Source organism: Desmodus rotundus, chromosome 1, assembly GCF_022682495.2.
Source record: "Desmodus rotundus isolate HL8 chromosome 1, HLdesRot8A.1, whole genome shotgun sequence".
In the NCBI taxonomy this organism is placed as follows: Eukaryota; Metazoa; Chordata; class Mammalia; order Chiroptera; family Phyllostomidae; genus Desmodus; species Desmodus rotundus.
Genome location: NC_071387.1, coordinates 69,278,270 through 69,288,559, shown reverse-complemented (window position 1 = coordinate 69,288,559; position 10,290 = coordinate 69,278,270). Strand labels below are relative to the sequence as shown.

Below are 10,290 nucleotides of genomic sequence, written 5' to 3'. Positions count from 1 at the left end.
TTCTCTCTCCTTTTCTTTATCATCCCAGATCCCCCACCCCCACCCCGGCACAGTTAGACATAGTTGCTGCTTACACTGTGTTCTCTGTCCTTTAATGTACTTTCATCACAGCACATTTCATACTATATGACGATCATCTGTATGTTTGTCTTTCTGTCCACTCATGTTTTATGTCCTTTTGTGTGATGGTCAGCCAGGTGAAGCTGCAAGAAGAAACACAAAAGAGTTTCATGGAAAGAAAGTTTCTTATACTTACAGATTCTAGAAACAGGAAGCACTGCATACCACACAGGGGCAGGAGGGAAGTGCCAGGGTTTGCTCTGGAGGCAGAAGACAGGAGCAGGGGACAGTCTAGGTCAGAGGTGGTATTCTTTCCTGGGGTTTCCTCAGGAAAGACAAGACAGGGCAGGGTAAACATTTTAGGACTGACTGTAAAAATGGTCCTAGCTTCATGGGACTCTAGAGTGATTTTCACAGAGGAATATTGCCTTCTGGGGTATACGGGTCACACGGAAGATGTATGTTTCTGGATCGGCCAGTTTGCTTATCAAAGGTGTGCTTCTGGCTGAGCGCTTTGCTATCCGTAAGAATTGACCAGTCTCCAAAGGGCCAGTCTCTCCACAGTCAGAAAGGTTTTTAAGATGCCACAACATTATAAGAAACAGAAAATGAGAAATACAAATGATACAACTCCCAACCCCCAAACTAAAACCCAGGCTCTTCTGCACCGTATTCAAATCCCCTGGTACGCTGGTATGTACCAGTTTACTGGTTTTCTATAGCCCGTTCTTTCTGATTAGTCAATTCCCTTCCCATACTGATTAGTAAATATTTTGAATATCATCCCAGATGACAACTGCTTTATATTTATTATCACAGCTTTGTGAGGCATGTTTTATTATCCACATTTTAGAGATCTAGAAACTAGGCTCAGAGAAGATAAATAACCTTCCCAAATCATACAGTCAGTAAATAGCAGAACTAAAATGAGAACCTACATTTGCCTACGCCTGAGCCCATGCTCTGTCCTTATCACCACTTTGCTTTTTGCTCTGTTTTTTCTAGACTCGGGCGTACACAACAGCGCACAGCATCCAGGAGGCATTCATTCAATGACTGCATAATGAGTTAAGTCGTTAATAGCAGTGAAATAAACTGACTTTAATCTTTTCCCACAGCTGATCTGCTCTGTGGAACAAAAAGATCAGAGGTCCATGACCATGTTTTTTACCAAAAGACATCTCATAAGAAGAAGTGCTTACATCATCAAAATTCAGTATGTTCTTACCTATAGGTGCTATTCCATTATAATTGCTACTTACTGAGTGCCTTGTATGAAACAGCAGTGTGCTAAGAGGCTAGTGTTCACCACTTATTTAATTCTCTCACCAACCCTGCAAGTTAAAAACAATTGCTTTAGCCCCATTTTTGATGAGGAACCAGAGGTTCAGAAAGGATACGAAATACGTTTAATAGTCCAGAGATGGTAAACACTAGAACAGGGATCAAAACTTGTACTAGACTCTCCAAAATGCCCCTGCTTTTCATTATGCCACTCAATCACTCTTCTATGTCCATGCATCATTTGCAGGATGAGGGTGTATAGGTCAGGAAATGGGACTTCAGACTACCTGGGGGACTCTGAGAACAAAGTGCTACATCACCATTAAGTAGCCTTGCTGGTAATGGATTATTGTGGCCTCTGTCTTCCGGGCCCAATGGGAAGCTTGGTCATGGGCTCAGGACCCAGCTCCTGCTGGAGTCGTATTAGTGCTTCTTCTGCACAAATAAGAACTGGTGTGTTGTGTTAAATTGACTGACACAAACAACCATGCTTTATCCAGAAATAGAAAATGCAATTTTCTTTAGGAAAATAGAACACAGGAAGTGGTGGGGGTTGAAATGTCATGCACAGAACAAAGGTTTGGCAGAGAAAGGTTAAAATCAATCACCCTACAGGGGAAAAAAGGTCTGCAGTATTCTACAGTAATTATCTACCCAAAGCCACACTGCAGAATTGGGAGCTACTGCTACTCTAAAACTCTCTATAAAAGGAAAAAAAAAAACCCCTCCCTACCTCATAATGCTAATGTTTTACTTTCCATGAATACTTTGGAAAGATCACAGATACACTACTGAAAATAAATAAGAGAATGCCTTTTACATATTTTCCCTCTAGTGGTAGAAATGACCTTTGAATATAAGAATGAAGTAGGGAAAAACTGTTCTCTCAATATAAACTATCATTAATATATTACTGCTCTGACTTCTATGTTAGAGGAAATTGCAATTTAAGTCAAAAATGAAGAATTATCTACCATTAATATCTCCTGGTCAATACCTCTTCAACTGGAATGTCCACTTACATTACTACAGTTTTACAATTGTCAAAGCACTGTGTGAATTTTATGGAATTCTTATTTTTATGGGGTTTTTTTTATCCATGGCAAAGTTTTCCTATAACTTTCTATCTACGATCACAAACAATGTTCTCATCCCCATTCTCAGTGGTTTCAGTCCTATGACATCCTCCATTCAGACCAAGGGGAAGTTGTTAGGTGGAACCATAAAACAAAGACAACAAAATATTATCTTTTTGGGTCAAATGCTAAGATACAATAGAAAAAAATAGAAAGATTTGAGCTGTACAATTCATCAAGGAACAGTAAAGGAAAGTAAAAACAAACTAAAGCTCTGGCTCTGAGAAGTAAACCTGCTCTCTGTCCGGGACAAGTTCAGGGGAAGACTAAATGATTCATGGAGACCCTGTTTCTTGTTCAACTGAAGACAAAAGAAAAAGGGATTTATTTCATAACAAAAGAGATGGGGATTACAGATCAGCCTTTAATCTGTTTGTTTCTGTAATACGAGATGGCAAATAGATGTATTAAGTCGGAAGAGTGAAATCACTTAGGAGCAAAAATATGTATGGCATTGTTTAGACTTGATTTGACCTGAAAGCAGGAGGAAATAAACTGGCTTAGGATTCCAAAAACTCAAACTGATCATCACTTTTAATAACTGACATACAGTGTGATTAATAACAGTGATTTCCAACATTAAAGCCACATTCTTGCAGGGTATACTCGGCAAAGTCACCCTTCTATTAAATATAGATTTAGTTTCCAAGTCATTTACAGCTTTTGCTCTCAATTCTTTTTTATCTTGAACGAGCCCTATCATACCTTCTGAGTATTAACTGTCCCCAAGAACCCAATGTCCCTTGCTTAATAACAGTGATGTGAAAAGAGAGATAAGGACTATAAGGTGTCCTGACTTCTTAGAAAAATTAGTCTCTAAATATTTTAAGGGTTTTAGTAAGTATAAAAGAATTTTACCATTTAAGTGGAATGAACCTTAGGGAATTTGAGCTTGTTTTTGGAGGAAGTTGCTGCTAACACGAGGCTGATGACCAAAGAACAACTACATTGCCTTGAGCAAGTAGTGTATTCTCTTGGGCCTCGGCTTGCTCGTGGGTACAATGAAGGGTTTCGGCTATGAGTATCCCTAAGTCTCTTTCTGGTTATAACATTAGTGAATAAAATGAGAGCTAAAATTAGAACTCAGAGTTCAAGATTTTTAGTTGTCTGCTTAGGACATTTTAAAAAGTCTTTTTTCTGTTTAGATTGCGCTGTGTGTGCCCGAAAGACAAATTCAGTATTCAGGAGAGAAAACACTGTCTCCTTACCCCCACAACCACATTCCCCCACTCAGACCGGTTGCTGGAATTACAAAAGTCAAGAGAGGGAAGTTTCAAGACAGACTCTTAGACTGGCCAATCCATTCAATGGGCCCTCAGAATTGTTCTGGTTTCTAAATAGGTGATTCCCTCCTTCAACCCCCACCCTTGTCTCTTTGGTCAACTGTTAAAAAGGATGAAGCAAAACCCTTGCCCAGCAAGAAACTCTGGCAGCTGGCAGAAATGAAAAGCAAAGATCTTCCCTTGCAGGTCAAATCTAACTGCCATGACACAGATAAAGTGAAGCTGTGAGAGAAGAGGTGGACTCAAAAGAGCTGAAACTAGAGAGGAAACTATTCTGAGGTCCTTTCACCAAAACCTGTAACATGTTTGTGCTTTGTTATCAGAGCCTCCTGGAACTCTCTGACTCTTCTTTATTAATATTATTATTATTATTATTATTGAAATATTTTTTTCACTTGCTAACAAGCTATCCCCAGATTAGCTGAAATATTTTCATTCTTTTTGAAATTTAGAATTTGGGGTTCATTAAACTGTCAATATGCTTTAGTAATAATCTGGGAGCCAGGAGACTTGAATTCTGGTCCCAGCACCCCATTCACCTTTGAAGGGGGAGACTGCCTATATTCAGTGTTGGTCCTTTCCCTCTCCTTCCCTCCTCCATGAGCTGGTTCCTGCTCCCCTCTGATAAATTAACTCAAATGAAGATCACCAGTGACTTCTTTGTGTCACAATTGCAGCCAATGGACACTTTCAATCGGAACATGGTCCACTTTCCTCCCTTGTTTCCCATGAACCACGCTTGCCTACATCCCAGCACTGGAACCACTCCCCAGCACTAAAGACTGGTCATGCGGGGCCCATCACTTAATCGGCTTTGTACTTCAAGTAAGAGCGCTGTTGAAAAAATAAGTGAACAAAACCTCTATTTCTTCACCTTTTCAAATTAAAAGATTGGACTTCAAACTCAAAAATATATGATTATGTAATCTTCTTATGGTGGCTTTATGGAGTCAAGAATCAAGTATCTTCATTTAGGGAAAAGAATCACTCAATAGAAGATTCTGGAATCTATCACGTAAAAAAGGATAAATGAGTTTATAGTCTTCACTCCCTTTTTGGGGTCTCAGAAGTGAGGTATCAGCATTTTTAAGTAACTGATACCAAAGCTTTTGATATGTAACATTTTCTGCTTAATAGGTAGGAATTAATGTACAGGTACATAATATGTAGATATACTAAATATAATGGCTTTCATGTCACCACTATCTCACTCTCTTTAGAATACATGATCTAGCTTATTGTGTTGTATATTGTAACAAAATCCAACTTCAATTTGATAAATAGAACTGTTCTTTTTAGCAGTATCTGCTTAATATGCTTAATGATAATTATACAGATCTATTTATATAAACATATTAAAATGGTTCTGCTGTTTCTATGTCAATTCATTTGTCATGACTTGGTACACAATTCCTTACACTCATTCTTTTTAGAGTATATAAATAATTCTTCCTAATTATAATAAAATTAAAATAAGTCAGAAAAGTAGAAAAAAGATGATCACACAAAATTCCAACAAAATTATACATGACTCATAGGTTATATATAATTTTTGCAAAGAATATATGTATTCATATATGATTATAAAGGTATTTGGGAAGAGATTGTCACTTCAAAAACATATTTTACAAAGAACATCCACATGGTTTTTAAATAGAAATGTCTAAATACCTAATTCACAGTTTACAGTGGTAATGTACCTTTTAAATAAATAAAGCTAAATAAAGTACTCAGAAAATTAATGCTATTTAACATTCCCATCAAATTGATGTAAACACTACCCACACCTCTTCTCTTCCAACAGCTAAATCACCGAATGCATATGGTACCAAAATCTTAGCACCACAACCCTCAGAGAAGCACATGATGAGGGCAGAAGTCAGGTACTAAGTTATTCCAGGCCACACTTCCTGACACAGCGGTCCTCCAATCATCCTGGGGGATCCGTTGCACAGTCCTAGCCCCCAGGAAAATGGGTGGAAAGAAACAGAGAATTTACCTTTTTTTCTTAGGCTGCTGCCTAATTTCTTTTAGACCTTAAGACTAAACTGAGATCCCTCCGAGAGAAGGGCCCACACCTCACCTGCTTTTCTGTCCAGCACTTCAAACAGCACATGGCCAAAGCTCTATTAGTATTTGTTGAGTGTTGAATAAAGGTCATGAGAAAATGATCAATTAGGAATACTTCTAATTGCAAGTAGCAGGAAACACAAATGCAGTGATTTAAACGAATAGGTGTTTCTCATTCTTGCATAGCATGAAATCCAGAGGAAGACAGCTGAAATCCAGAGGAAGGCTTATCAAAGTCAGGGTTAATGTCTCCAAAATTCTCTCTTCATTCCTCTTATAATCTCAAGATAGCTGTATTAGTTCCAGTCATGAATCCATGTTCAAGGCAAGAATGGACCTAAAAAAGCCCTAGCTGACTTCGAGTTAAATCTCATTAGCAATATTGTATGACTGCCCCTAGTTGCAAGGGGTCCTGGAAAAATGATTCTCTTTCCTAGAACTGGACATAATATTCTGGATCAGTAGCAAGGATAAGGTAGAAATGGATACTGGATAGGCAACCATCAGCGGCTGCCTCAACAACGTGTCCTGCCCCCATCTTCTTAAAGTCTAAATGACAAGACAAGATTACACTGAAAACAGCATAAGGTAAGAAAAGAATATACATTTCACAGCAAGGTTTTTAGGTATGATCACTCAGTGACAGGTGCTATTGGTGATAGTGATTTGGTGAATTAGAGGTGGTGGGTAGCTCAAGGAACCCTGAAGATGCGCACATCTTGAGTGGGCACCCAATCCCAAATGTATGAGAATCTCCTCTTTGGAAAGGGATCTAATAGAGCAGAGACATGTAAGTAAATTTGATTTGTCAAAGTTAACTGAATTATGTGTGTCTTTCTTGGGTTTTATTGTGGTTCAATATTTTAAAAATAATTTAGAGGATTTATGGAATGGGAATTGAAGAAGACTTTGTTTGGGCTCCTTTTCGCTGTATCATGCTGCCTCTGCTTGAAATTTTCAGAAATAAGGAGGCCTCTTTTCTGTGATGGCCCATTGAACTTCTGAATTCACCTATTTATCAGAAAAGTCTTTCCTAACTGGAACTGAATTTTTACCTCTCAATGTTATAAACCCATTGATTCTAATACTGTTTTCTAGAGTGACCAGAATTAGCTTGTCTCTCCTTACATGTGACAGTGCATTAAATAAATCAACAAAGATAAAGCCCCTATTCTCTTAGTAAAACAGTTCAGGTCTTTGAATTCTTCCCTCTCTCTCACCCCTTCTTCAACCTAGTTGTCCTGCTCTGGGCACTCTGTCTTAGTGAATATCTCTTATTTTAGAGCCTTTGCAAAGAGAAAATACTTTGGACAGGTTCTAGAGACACACTCAGAGACAGCCAGATGGAAGAGTGCACAGGACAGGGTGTTGGGGGAAGGGAAGGGGTTACCGCACAGCTTCCATGCCCTGCCCAGGCATGCCACATTCCTCATACTCGTACATCAGTATGTTCACCAACCCAGAAGCTCTCTGAACCCATGTGTTTAGGAGATTTTATGGAGGTTTTATTTTGTGGACATAATTTATTAAATCATTGGTAACTGAACTCAAATCTCCCGGTCCTCTCTCATCCCAGGAAGTCATGGGGTAGGGATGAAAACTTTAATCACTTGACTACATAGGGCCTTTCCCTCCCTTCCAATGAGTTATCTCATTAGCATAGAAAATACAGTAAATTTCAAGCGTTTTAGGATTTCTGGGTCAGAATGAGTGAACAAAGACCAAAATTTATTAATATTTGTATTATACATAAAATCACATTGGTAGTAATGGTGTAGCCATATTTCAAACTCAGGCCTGCCTATCACTGAATTCCATATCCTTCTCTTATAGCACACTTCTTTCTGATGAATAAATCTTTCAAAAATCTGAATGAAAGTCTATATTAGTACAAGATATTTTGAGATGTGCACCAAGTAGAAATATCCTGTGTCAAAGTCGTATCAATCTGAAAACTGGTAATCAAGAAAATGAGGCTTGAGAAATTTGTTTTTCTTATTCTGAATTATCATGCTCAGCACTTCCATTGACATATTTACCCTTCACAGGCTAAAGCGTGTCAATTAGAAAGGCCTCTGTTCTGCATCAATTGTTTGTTGCTGGCTGTAGGTTAAAGCTCCAGCTAATATTTCAGAGTCACTAGATCCACCCACATATACTCAATATTGAGGATTTAAATATCGTGCTTTCCAAACATTCCTTTAAAAGCAAAAAGAAATAGGTTTATCAGACATAAAAATTTTTAAACCACTTAATGTGTAATGTTGTGGGAAAATAGATGATTGTAGCCTGAGCCACTTGCATACCAAAATGTAGAACATACTCTGTATAGGTCTGTTCCTCTCGGCTGCAACACTGTATGGAAGACATCCTGGGATTGGAATTGGAGCTTTTGTGGTGCTCTATTTTCTAAGAGTTTGATAGAATGACTAACATAGTAGTCATCTTAGTAACAAAAATGGGTTGTAAATAATCATTGGACTTTTTTTTAGCAATGACATAACTCATACCATATATTGAGTTCCTTTGATGCCAGTTATTAATAATTGCAAGCACTTTTCAAATCTCTAATCTTTATAACCAACTCTATAAGACAGATATCATATTCTCATTTTACAAATAAAACTGAGACTCCATGGTTGAGAGGCAAACCATGGGGAACCTGTGTTTGTTCACTGCAGCGTGTTCTACTAAGACCTAAGAAGTCTTTCAGGATCAATTCAAATATGCTTTCTTTAAAAGGCAAGAAAAGGATCGGAATACCAAAAGGGATGGCAAGAAAAGTCAAGGGAAAGGAAAGCAAGAGAAAAGGAAAGAACTGGAAGGGAAGGAAATGGACGGAAGAACAGTGCAGGGCAAAATAAACTACTCTAAACCAGAGCACCAGGAGAAACAATAGCTAAATTTCTGTCTGTTTCACATTAAAAAAAACAAAGGTTGTATTGACATTGTGTCTCCATTCAAAAATATGTTTCCAAATATCTTGTCATTTAGTCTCCAAATTTACTTAGCTCCTCTGTGTACTCAGAATGTTATAATAGGTGCTGTGGGGAAATATATATGAGTATATTTTCCCAAGATAAATTGCCACCCTTGTAGAACTGCAGTCTAGTTTGGTCAAGAGTATAAATGCATGGAATAGTGGAGACTTTCACAGAAATCCCTTAAGATATCTGCACATCCAGCTGTGGAACCAGAAAGTAGAAATAGATGATTCGGGCAGACTTCTCAATAAGCCAAAGTCGTCTTCGCTCATCAATCCACATTTGTAAAGAGAACAAAAAGACAGAACATGACTCTGCCAACAGCAGGGTTAACACTGAACGCTCTTTCTTTTACACGTTGCACGTCTATGCACACACTGTGTATACTCTACTTCAAGAACATTATGGAAAATAAGAAGTTCTTCCTGTAGCCTTTTAGTCCTAAACACTTCACGCTAACAAATCACTTCAAACCCCGAAGCCATCCGTGGTAACGAAACATTCTAAGCCCGACCCTCTGAAAATAGACATACGTCAAGATTGTGTGCCGAATGGTAGACTAGTGTCTGCTCCTGTTTCCACAGCACAGTAGCAGGCAACTGGAAAAAACAATAATGAGAATAAAGTCGCACTCCATCATCATAAATGGTTTCTTAATAATCTATTCCCTGAGACTTCCATGTCTATTTCTAAAACAAGGTGACAGACAGGATACAGATACTCAAATGACAAATCACTGAACTGAAACCGCCACATAAGTCTCTCTTCAGAATCAGGCAAAGTTTATGTTGATACTTAAAACCTCAATCCCAGAACAGTTGTATAAAGCCATAAAAGGACATTTTTTGTTCAGGTTCCTTTCTGACTGACATGAATGATTTCAGTCATTTTGAGACCTTGCCTTGAAAAATACATCTGCTATGGTGTCAATGTTTGTGTCTCCCCAAAATTTATGGGTGGAATTCCTAATTCCCAAAGTGATGGTATTAGGAGGTGGGGCTTTTGGGAAGTGATTAGGTCATAAAAGAGGCCCCAGAGAGATCCCTTGCCTCTTCTGCCACACGAGGATATAAGGAGAGGTCGGCGGTCTGTAACCCAGCAGCAGGCTCTCACCCGGACTCAACCATGCTGACACTCGGATCTTGGGCTTCCAGCCTCCAGAACTGTGAGCAAGAATTTTCTGTTGTTTATAGGCCATCTGGTCTATGGTACTTGGTTATAGCAGCCTGAATGGACTAAGACAACATTCTAGCACATCTCTCATACTTCCTGGAATCTCCCACGGGCCTGGCATGCAGTGCTTACTGATGGGTGCTATATACCAACATTCCCTTAGAGAAGGCATCAGATAATGAATGACACAATGTGAACCTGGCATTCACACATTTCTGTAAAAGCCCACTAAAAACTCAGTGATCTTTTCTGTATGAGCATCTGTAGGTCCATATATTAATAGTTCCATAAACGTCAAAG

General features: G+C 38.6%; 1 pseudogene; it reads left to right on the top strand.

Annotated features, from left to right (window-relative positions):
* The first annotated feature begins 516 nt into the window (after positions 1 to 516).
* Positions 517 to 10,290, top strand: part of LOC112302791 (glutamine synthetase pseudogene) — a 42,240-nt pseudogene continuing 32,466 nt past the window's right edge.